Source organism: Equus asinus, chromosome 4 (assembly GCF_041296235.1).
Source record: "Equus asinus isolate D_3611 breed Donkey chromosome 4, EquAss-T2T_v2, whole genome shotgun sequence".
Lineage (NCBI taxonomy): Eukaryota > Metazoa > Chordata > Mammalia > Perissodactyla > Equidae > Equus > Equus asinus.
In genome coordinates, this window is record NC_091793.1 from 43115647 (window position 1) to 43127691 (window position 12045).

General features: G+C 43.7%; 1 long non-coding RNA gene across 1 annotated transcript in view; it reads right to left on the bottom strand.

Moving 5' to 3' along the window:
• LOC123276404 (uncharacterized) overlaps window positions 1-12045 on the bottom strand; it is a 67347-nt gene that overhangs the window by 13040 nt on the left and 42262 nt on the right. The window contains exon 5 of the long non-coding RNA XR_011502669.1: window positions 843-912. This is a non-coding gene — a long non-coding RNA (uncharacterized lncRNA). The remainder of the gene's footprint in view (window positions 1-842; window positions 913-12045) is intronic.

Sequence of the window (12045 nt, forward strand, 5' to 3'; positions counted from 1 at the left end):
TATCAAATATTTTAAGCCTTTTTCCTCCTCAGCAAATGACTAAGCTAAAAGCAATCATGATTTTCTGTGAAATGGATGACAAACACACACTCTGGGACAGTGGTTGGTGTAGGTCAGCGTTTCTCAGCCTCGGCACTGTTGAAATTTGGGGCTGGCTAATTTTGGGTTGTGAGGGGCCGCCCTGGGCATTGTGTTTAGCAGCCTCCCAGGCCTCTACCCAGAAATGACAGTAGCTCTCGCCACCCCCAGTCATGACAACCAAAAATTTCTCCAGACTTTTGTCCTGGGGGCCAAAATCACCCCAGTGAAAATACCTCATTTAGGTTGAAGTACAGATTGTGTACTTGTAGCAGTGAGATCTCAGGGGCCCTGACAGTGCTGCAAAGTTTTTCTAAGGCCAGCCCTGGTGGCCTAGTGGTTAAGTTTGATGCACTTTGCTTGGTGGCCCAGGTTCAGACCTAAACCACTCTGTTAGTGGCCATGCTGTGCTAATAGCCCACATGCTAAAAAATAGAGGAAGATTGGCATGGATGTTAGCTCAGGGCAAATCTTCCTCAGCAAAAAAAAGAAAAAATTCTAGTTGTGGCACTTATAGAAAATTAGATGTTTTGTATAAACACCTGGAAGAAATAAACAACATGCCCAAGGGTGGAAATGGCCAGGCTGGGGGCTCCACCTCTGCCAAGACGTGCAAGGGCTGAGAGGTCTCTATCTGGCACACCAGTAACCCACTCCTTGGAGGCACAAAGGCTGAGAAGCTCTGCCCTGTGGGACTCACTCCCCTGCCTATCCCCACCTCATCCCCATCCCTACCCTCTAGCTATGACCCATCTCCAGCTTACCATCCAAGCATGATTTGCAGCCTCCAGTTCAACTCTCCCTTCTCCTCGATTCCCGAGTGTGGCAGCAACACTGCAGGCAAATGACAGAATCCATGAGTGGCTACTATTTGCAGAGCAAGCTAAGGGGCTACTGGGCCAAATAAGCGCTGAGACACTAAAGGATACGGTCCAGCCACGCTGATCCCTGGCAATAGCAGAGCCTGGAGAGCAGGACCCTTCTCTCTTGGGGCCTCTGAGGAGTTCTTCAACAGTGACCCTGGGATATGGCCCTTAAAATGTAAATAAACTCCACCTAACAGAGCTGCTACCAGTGAATAAGAAACACAGCGTTCACTGCAAACCACAGGAAAAAACATCAACATTTGGTGGGAAAACTTCAGTGAAAGAATCAGAACTCCTCCCATGAAGGGGAGCAAGACAGTAATAAGAGAAGCAACAAGCAGCAAGAGGATGGAATGGACCCAACTCAACCCCTCCAATTAAGATAGAAGGCCAAGTTTTTAACTTTTATTTGATTTTAAGTGTTTAATTCGTATCTTTAATCAGAAAGTGCCTTCAAATCACTGGGCCAGGTCCGAGGAACTGAGCACTGAGTTCTGTAACTAAAATCAAGGGAGGGCCCACGTGAAAGGCCGTCTTATTTCTGGTCATGTGTTCCTTTGGTGTTGCAGGTGAAAGTATGAAAAGGCTACTCCCACAGAAACAGTGTCTTAAAACAGAATTTGAAGAAAGGAGGGAACCTCCACGGACAGGAGAACGACGTGGTTGGGCATGGTGCTCAGCCCACAGAAAAATGAGCAACAGGGTGGAAAAGACTTCTAAAACGTATCTTCTTCTTATGGGCTGAATGGTTGTGGCCCCTCCAAACTTCAGGTGTTGAAATCTTAACCCCCGATGTGATGGTCTTAGGAGGTGGGGCCTTTGGGAGGTGATCAGGTCATGAGGGTGGAACCCTCATCGAGCCCTTATGAAAGAGACCTCAGGGAACTCCCTGGCCCCTTCTGCCATGTAAGGACCCAGCGAGAAGATGACCATCTGTGAACCAGGAAACGAGTCCTCGCCAGGAAGCGGACCTAACCAGACACCAAATCTGCTGGCCCCTTGATCATAGACTTCCCAGCCTCCAGAACCGTGAGAAATCAATTTCTGCTGTTTAGACCACCCATTCTATGGTATTCTGTTATGGCAGCCTGGACAGACTTAGACGTGCTCCTAATGCGAGAAGGTAAATAAGCAGCAGAAAAAGTTGAAAGTATATGGACCAGGAGTTGCTTGCTTCAAAAAAATAAAGACATTTTTTAAATAAGCAAAGGATGCAGGCAAAACAAAGGGAGAAAGTCACCTGCCTCTAATAGAAACAGATCAGAGCAATTACCTAACTTACGCAAGGTAGCGCCCAGGCTGATGCTCAGCTGCTTCCTGACAAGCAAACAGTGGGCCAGAGTGCCTGATTTTCCTTTATTTTTACCACCTGTTTATAATATTCAATTCCTCACTTCCTTTGGAATCTAGAAAAGAGAGATTTAAAGTTTTGCATCGAAGAAGCATTGCATTCATTCATTCAACAAACGTTCACCAAATGCTGCTGGCGCCAGGGCTGATGCAAAGATGAGTAAGACTAATCCTGGCCTGCAGAGACTTTCCCGAGGGAGGAGAAGAGACTGGAGAGTGAAACAGAGGACTGACCATTCATGAACCGTGTTGAGTACAAACGTAAGGGTCTGGGGCTTCAACATTGAAGTGTTTTCATTAAGAGAACGATGTGATCCGATTTGCATTTTAGAAAAGTCACCTGGGCAGAAGCGTGAAGGATGATCTGAAGCAGGTGAGGCTATAGGTGGGGAGAGAAGTTAGTCCAGAGGAAGAACGACGAGGGTCTGAGCTAATGCAGTGGCCATGGATGGGAAAGGAGACGGCAGAGGCTTGGCGTCACAGTGAATGTGACGGTGCTGGTGCTGGGAACGTTGGGGACAGCTTCACATACAGTAGAAGGATGTGGTCAGGAGCCTGAGCTCTAAAGTCAGGCAGGCCCAGTAGTGGTCACAGGGGTTAGGCACAGAGGCTCTGCACTCAGACACCCTGGGTACCAATTCTGGCTCTATCACTTAAAAACTAGGCAAGCATCTTAATCTCGTAAACCTCAGTTCTCTTGTGTTCAATATGAGCATAACAGACTTGTGAGGATTAAATGAGAAAATCCATGTAATGTGCTTAACACAGTGACTGATCATAAATATCATTAAGATGATGCCACGGGGTCTGCCTTGTGTGAGATGGGAGAAGAAGCATTTTGTGAGGGAGAGGGCGTGGATGTGTTCAGTCTCGAGAATGTTGACTCCGAAATGCCCAAATACTTTGGAAAACTCGGATGGAGACATCCAATGGGCAGATGGATACACATACCTGCAGCTGATGCTAGAGGTCTGAGAAGGAGATGGAGAAAAGAGAAGCCATCACCTTATGGAAGGACGGCTGGAGACCTCGGCACAGTTGAGGGTGAGGGGTTAAGACCGAGACAAGCATGGAGTCCAAGCACTGAAGCCAAGAGAATACCACTATTTCCACAAGAGTCAGGGAGAGAAAGAGGAAACCCATGAAAGAAAGCATAACCAGAGAAGATATCCACAGCGGAGGGCATCTCAGAAACCAGGAGAGTACTGTTTCAGGAAGGGAGCCATCAATACTGTCAAACACTTGAGCAGGAGAGGGCCAAAGAGACCAAAACGTGCAAAGGGGCACACTTAGGATGCTCCTGATGACTTTCATAGGGTGGACAAAATGCAGTTGGGTGGAGGTAGAAGTCAAATGACAGTAAATGGGAAGTGAGGAAGTAAAGAAACTTGACCGTGAAGAGGACACTGATGAAAGGGCGGCTGCTGATGAATGGATACAAAGTTGAGAAAGAGCAGATGACATTTATTTTACTGTGAAGTTACCACTGTCCCTCTTAAGACAGTTTACTCATTCTTCTCTGTCCTGTTTTTTTTAACTTTGCACTTTGACTTCATTTATCCAGCCCTACCCACCCCATTCTACAAGGCCCTCAGGATCCCACGGATCATTCCTGTAGGGCATGAGAGCTGACTCTGGCTACCAAGACAAAGGATCTACACATGGTTGAGAGGTGAGTCAAGGCGCACAGCAAAATATCTCCTGGCCTTAAGCAATGTTAGGAAAGATGTGGTCACCTAAGGGCAACCTTCACAAGGAAAAAGTCTTCTCCATTGTTTCAGAAGGTTGACCATTGACAAGGAGGCCTGGGAAGAAGGCATCCATGTATGGTGAGGTGCCTGTAATTCACACCCTCCTGCTCTAGATCTGGGGTGGGGCAGCCAGGTGGTAGAGATGACTCAGTCAGTATGCTCTGTGTTTAGATTCTTCTTTTGCAAGGCAATGGTTCCCTGTCAAGCTTTTGGCTTCTCTAAAGAAAGTCCTGGGCTCTTGCTCACAATGCCGGTCTTAAGAGGAACAAAAGGAGGCTTATGTGGCATCAAGTGTCTCAAAAATTACCTGCTGGGAGAAAAATAATAATACTAAGAACTCAATTTATTGAACTCTTTTAGTGTGTGCCAGAAATTCTGCTAAACACTTTACAAATAGGATCTCTTTTACCAAGGAGGAAATGAATGAGATACCAACATGTTAACCATGGGCCCAAGCTCTCACTAAGTGGCAGAAACAAAGCTAGAACCCAGGCAATCAGACCCCAGAGCCCACCATCTCACCACGACCATATAGCACTGGGAATTTTACCCTTGGATAATCTTTTATTTGGGCTACTCTTTTAAAGGCAAATACTCTTAGAAAGGTTAATACTGACTTGCACTTAAGTGTTAGAGATCACCAACATCACATCCTTCCTGGAGCAAAAGCTGGAAGAGGTCATCTTCTCAGTTAAGACGTCATCTTCTCGGTGAGAGGGGAAAGGAAAATTATCCCAAGGAGAGAGGAAAACTCAAAGTGAAAGGCAAGACAGGGAACAGGGAGGGGAGCCACAAAAGCACAACTTCACAATTTAACCTAGAGCGTCCTTTGCCGTTCAGTCAGCCGAATGCGCTGCGAAAGAGTGTAAGCCAGGCCAAAGGAAGGGCGGGTGTATATGTCTCTCTGTGGACTCACAGAGAACCTTCACTCACACCAACCTATCGAGAGATGTGGTCGGACCTGGCAGATGCTAACACTGATCAGCTTCGGAGGGTAATCCCTACAACCCTCTTTGAAACACAGATGCTGAGAGAGTCTCTCCTTGACCAAACTTTGGTCAGGCTCTTCTGAGCAATGTTTCAACTAGGCCTCAAATTTGGACTTCTCTGTTCATCTCTGCATAGTCCAACTTTAGCAAGAATCTCGCCAAGTCAGTGTTAACTGGAATCCCCCACCCTTGATATCTGATCACCTCAATATCTGATCAAGTTCCTCATGCACCACCATCCCCCAGGCAGTGTCTGATCACCCTGGTCTGCCTTCAGCAAGAATCCTGTTGGGTCCATTTAGCCAATATCCCACCCCCCACTCCCCACCCCACCTTACCCCTCATGTTTCCTCTTAGTCATTTTCCATCCACTAACTTCCCCCTTTTCCTTGTTATATTCAGAATTGAGCCCAATCTCTCTCTCCCCAGCTGCAAAAATCCAGGGCAGTTGTCCCTGCACTACCACAAAGGCCTGAATAAAGTCCACTTGCCTTTCTTTAGCAAGGGTCACGAATAATTTTTCTTAACAGCTTTAACAATGCCTTATGTGAGGAGCTGAGGAAAGCCCCACACATCACAAGAGAACAAGAGGACTTGCTGAGAGAGGAGAGGTAGCAGGAAGGCATGGCCCGAGACATTGCAGGCTCTGGCTGAGGTCTTACAGAAGACAGACCAGTGGGGTGTGGAACCGGAGACACACACAGTACAGGGGCCCTGAAGTAAATACCCCTTCCTCACAAGGCCTGTGAGTGATGCTGGGAAACACTCACAATGACATCATCCTCCTTTGCATTTTCCTACCTGCCAAAACCTCGACACAGTTTGTGGGCTAAGAGCTCCCTTTGAATATATTACAGTCAAGGTCCTGACAAACAGATTGGAACAGAATTCTCAGGCACGGTGAGACACTCAGGGTACTGAACAAGGCTGGAGCCAAAGAAGTAAGACACAGTGATGGGTGGCCCCAGACCTCCCCGCCACTGGTGTTTTTTGGCAAAGGAGCCACACTACTTGAAATAGTTCATAAAAACTTTTCACTATCTTTTAGTGTAAAAAACAGTAAATCTGCTAAAAATTCCATATTTTCTCCAAACTGGATGTTCTTCTCATCAAAACTTCTGATACTTAAACATTCTTGAAAATTTTTTTTTTGGAAGACTGGCCCTGAGCTAACATCTGTGCCCATCTTCCTCTACTCTATATGTAGGATGTCCGCCACCGCATGGCTTGATAAGTGGTGCATAGGTCTGCACCCAGGATTCGAACCAGTGAACCCCAGACCGCCAAAGTGGTGTGTGCAAACTTGACTACTATGCCACTGGGCCAGCCCTGTTCTTGAAATTTTATTTTGGCAAGACAAGTATTTCCAGCAGCTAATCTGAAAATAAAACACAAGTGTGTTATTTACTGGGCATGGTAAATATTGGCTACCTTCATTGTGCTATCAAAAACAGTTCTCATAAACATCCTTTATTTTATATAAAAATCTATCCTGGAAGATACCAAACAGAAGAGCTGTTTATAACATGAGAGAGTTATAACCTTCAAAGTGATTTATAAGAAAATGTGTGGACATCTCTATAAAGACACTAGAGCACAGATCTCAAGCTCAGCACCACTGACCACTGACCTTTGGGCTGGATAATTCTTGGTTGCAGGGACATGTCCTGTGCATTGTAGAATGTTTAGCAGCATCCCTGGCCTCTACCAGTAGCAATGCCTCCAGTCGTGACAACTAAAGATGTCTCCAGACATTGCCAAATGTCCTCTGGGGGGAAAAATCACCCCTGGTTGAGAAACACTGAACCAGAGGATGAAAATGCTAAAGTTCAGCCTTTCTTAACCCAATCAGGTGGGAGGTGGATTAATGAGTGTGGGTTAAGTATATTAAGCATAACAGTAATAGCTAGTACAGAAAAAAAATTTTTTCAAGAAAAAATATATTTCACATCAGAACAACTTTGTTGTATTTCATGGTAGCCTGATCACAAGGGTTGATGTCCAATAAGCCAGAAATTCCAGAAGCACACTCCAAAGTGTGATTTTCTTTTAAGTACTCCTCAGATGCTGACTCTGCTAGGTTGTTCAGCACTCTGCCTACAGGGAACAAACATTGGCAAAGAAGATGATGCTTCAGGATTTTTTTTTCCACAAAAGACTTAATATATCAATAGGCAGAGCATTTAATATCATTTATTCATCACTGCCAATAGCCAGGTTTTTTCTTAATAAATCAATTACTAACCTACATTGCAAAGGGCTTGGTTTTCACACAACAAATTTGTGTGTGCACAGCAGTTATAGGGCCAAAGAGCTAACACAATAGATCGAAACAGAATTCTGAGTCTGTTTTGCAAATGAATGGGTCAGACATAGAGCGAGAATGTGAATGTAGTGGAACCAGTTGTCACCGTGGTAACTGAGTCCTATAGAAGGCAACAAGTACAGTCTTACAATAAGAAACAATAAAATGGTACAGGCTTACAATAAGAAGCACATGAATAAGCCCCCAAAACCAATTAATAAATAATAGGCTGTACCTAGACACACATCACCTTGGGAATGTACCCCCTGCAATATTTTGCTCCTTTATTGAGAGTTAAATATTCTAACAATATAGGCTCGTAAGAAGTAGATAGTGTTTTCTAAGAAATGATGAAGGGAGCCCTCCTATCTGAAACAAAAAGGCAAATGTTTAGAAAGCTTTGAGCAAGGAGATAAATAGACAGACAAAGTCAGAACATAGCAGCTTTCTATAAGAATATGTTAGCAAACACTTAATTATAACATAAAAGATAAAGGAAATGAAAGCATCAAAAATAAACACTTCAATTTAGTCACAAACTCACAACACAAAAAGGAATAATTTGTGAAAATGATAACTCAAAAGAGGAAGAAGAAAGGGATAGAACCTGCCTAGGCCAATGGAGAAAATAGGCTATCAGAAAATGAACTATCTTATCCATGAGATCTTTTAAACAAACCTCATAGTAACCACTAAACAAAAAATTAGAGCAGAGACACTAATCACAAATAAAGAGAAAACCACCAAACTGAAATGGCAGTCAGAGATACAAGGGAAAAGAAACAATGGAAATATAGAACAACTGGAAAACAAGAGATAAAATGGCAGGATTAAATCCTCATATATCAATAATCTAAATATAAACGAATTGAATTCTCCAATCAATAGACAAAGAGTGGCTGGATGGAATAAAAAACAAGAACCACCAATATGCTGCCTCCAGGAAACACATCTCAGCTCTAAAGAAAAACACAGGTTCAGAGTAAAGGAATGGATGATACACTGAGCAAATGGAAAGCAAAAGAAAGTGAGTGTAGCCATACTTATATCAGACAAAGCAGACTTCAAGATAAAAAAGATAATAAGAGACAAAGAGGGGCAGTAATAATGATAAAAGGAACATTCCACCAAGACAACATAACACTTATTAATATATATGCACCTGACACAGGAGCACCAAAGTATATAAAGCAACTATTAACATCCCTAAAGGGAGAAATTGACAGCAACAGAATAATAGTAGGAGACATCAACAGCCCACTTACCTCAATGGCTAGATCATCCAGACAGAAAGTCAACATGGAAACAGTGGCCTTAAATGAAACCGTAGACCAGGTGGACTTAATAGATATTTATAGAACATTCCATCCCCAAACAACAGAATACACATACTTCTCAAGTGCACATAGAACATTCTCAAACATAGACCATATGTTGGGAAACAAGGCAGGCCTCAATAAATTTAAGAAGACTGAAATCATATCAAGCATCTTTTCTGACCACAATACTATGAAACTAGACATCAAATCAACTGTAAGAAAAATACTGGGAAAGTCACAAATATGTGGAGACTAAACAACATGCTAGTGAACAGCCATTGGATCAATGGAGAAATCAAAGGAGAAATCAAAAAATACCTGGAGATAAATGAAAATGAAAACACAACATACTGACTCTTATGTGATGTATCGAAAGCAGTACTAAGAGGGAAATTTATAGCAATACAAGCCTACCTCAACAAACAAGAAAATTCTCAAATAAGTAATCCTAAAGTACACCTATCAGAACTAGAAAAAGAAGAACAAAGAAAGGCCAAAGTCAACAGGAGGGAAATAATATAAATTAATTTATTGATAAATGAAATAGAGACTAAACAATAGAGAGGATCAATGAAACTAAGAGCTGGTTCTTTGAGAAGATAAACAAAATTGACAAAGCCTTAGCCAGACTCACTAAGAAAAACAGAGACAAGTCTCAAATAAATAAAATTAGAAATGAAAAAGGAGAAATTACAACAGATACCACAGAAACACAAAGGATTATAAAAGGATACTATGATGTATGGTGAAGGATAAAAACTAGAGTATTGGGGGTGAACAAGATGCAGTCTATACAGAAACTGATATATAATAATGTACACCTGAAATTACACAATGTTATAAATCAATATGACCTCAATAAAATAATTTTAAAAATTAAAAAAAAAGCTTTTAAAAAGAGATGATGAGCATACAGTGCCTTACATGCAGTGAGCGTTGGACAAACGAGGACCATGACCATAAGAGTGGATTACCATGAGAATCTCAAGAGGGTAAGTACTCACTCAAGGTGACCTCTGATTTATGGCCGTGGTGGTAGATTGTAGAAGCAGCTGAAATTCTCCACGCCAACCTGCACCCAACTCCCTTTGCAATGCCACTCATCCCCTCCTCCCACTGAGAAGTGAAGTCTCTCTGTCCACTCTTGAATGAAGCCTCCTGTGACCTGCTTTGACCAATCGAATGCAGCGGAAGTGGGGGTGGTGCCATTTCTGAACCCGGGCCTAGCCTCCTGTTCTTCCCCTGGGAATCCTCTGAACAAGCCCAGGCTATCCTCCTAGAGGATGAGGAACACGTGGCCAAGCCACCCCTGACACCCCAGCCAGACAACCACCAGACATCTAAGTGAGGCTATCTTAGAACAGGCAGCCCCATCAGCCCTGCCAGCTGATCTCAGGCTCTTGTGGGAGCCCAGCCCAAACCGACTGAGCCTACCCTGGACCAGTGGACTCCCTCAGCCGACCCAGGGACCCGTGGGTGATAAAAATGGCTGTCGTTTTAAGCTGCTGAGTATGGGGTGGTTTGTATGCAACAAAAGCTAACTGATACAGCCATTTAAATATGACATAAGTCTAGGGTCTTTTAGCTTAGTCTGACTGTAAACCAGTGGGTCAAAAATGCTTAATATCTTAATTCACTGAACATTCTTTGTCTCTGCTCTATCAGTGGTGCCACAGCAGCTTGAAGCATCACATACTGGAGGATAAAATAGCAGCCGCCACTAACAAGTACTTCACTATGCGCCAGCCACTGTCCTGGGTGCTCTGCAGCCTCGTAGGGGCACGTTAGTCTCACAACAATGCGCACTGTAGATATCATTTTTATCCCTCCATTACAAATATGAAAACTGTGACCCAGAGAGGTTGTCATGCGTCTAAAGGCACAGAACTAGTAAGCGGAGAGGTGGATTTGAACCCAGAAAGCCTAGCATCAGAGTTAAGCTCTGAACGGCCCCTCTTATGCTGGCAGCCTCCTTTTCTGAGGCACGTCATGACGGCCTTTGACTGAAAGGGTCATCTGTGAGGCGAGGAGAGCATATGGTCAACCCTCACACGCCCACCAGCCCGCCAAAACAAACAAACAAACCAAGCACACATATCCATTTCCTTTTCTTCCTGGACTAGAATAGCTCAGGAGTCTGACTCTGAGACCTAAGAGGTTACGCTGTCTGCGCATGTCCGCCACACCTTTTTGCTTCACTGAGTCCTGGCTGGGTGAAAACTCCATCAGGTTCGACCATGCTTTCTGGAAATACTGGAACCCTTCCTGACGCATCCCTATTTCAAGATAGAGTTCTCCAAGAGCACTCTGTCCCTTGAGAAGCACTTCTGTCATGGACGGACTCTGAACCCACTCCTGAGGGAACTGAGCATCAGATCAGGCCCAGCCTCCAGACACCCTCCCAAGAAAGGCTCATATCACAGCAAACTTGCAAAAGATGGCACACTTCCTATCACTTCCCAGGGAATCCTAAATATTTATAAAACGATGGTGATAGTGAAACATTTATTGGGAGACACTAAAAACTAAAAATAAACTTTGGAAAATGTTTTTCACAGGTTGTTTGTTAACGGCAATGAGAATTTTTGAAGATAAGAATAACATGACAATGTCTTGCATACGTTAGCGGTCCTGGAGGAGGTATTATATAGAATTAAAATGAACATCTAAAAACACTGCCTACACGGCCCTCGAATTCAGGTGTGACCAGAGATCTGCTAACTTTACATTCAACACATTTTTGCTTAGAGATTTGGATTTAAGTTCTCTTTACTGGTTTAGCATATTTATTTCAGAGGTACTTAAACTTCACTATCTTAAATCACTCCTCTTTCAAAACATTATCAACAGAGAAGAATACTCCAGTTGGTTATAATCTTTTAAATGTCCAGTGCAAGAAAAGAGAGTTAGTGATGACTTATCTTTCTATTAATATCTCATTTCAGAAAACTCAATGGTAACAAGAATATATGTGAATATATTTGATAACTTATAAGGCCCTATACCAACGGACAGCATTATCATCATCACCAGCTCTGTAATACTTTATGTCATAGCGCAATGTTAGCCCAGAAAAGGATTGACTGAGCCTGGCTCCCTGGTGTGAAGTTAAAGACTTCGAGTCTTTCTGGTCTCCTGGATCGACTGAAAGTGCTCTTCCATATCAAACTGACCTTCTGCAGCTCGACCCAGAGCTTCCCAGTAGGTGTCCTGCAAACTGAGATCTTGATCTCCTCTGTCCTGGAGGCAGCCGGGTGTGGTTTGGAGTCCCTGGCCCCATAGGCAGGCAGTTCTCTCACACGTCCTCCAGGTGTATCTTTAGAAGTGTCTCACTGTCAGCAGCCGTCCCAGATCCCATCCCTGTTGCTCGTACTTCACATCCTCCAC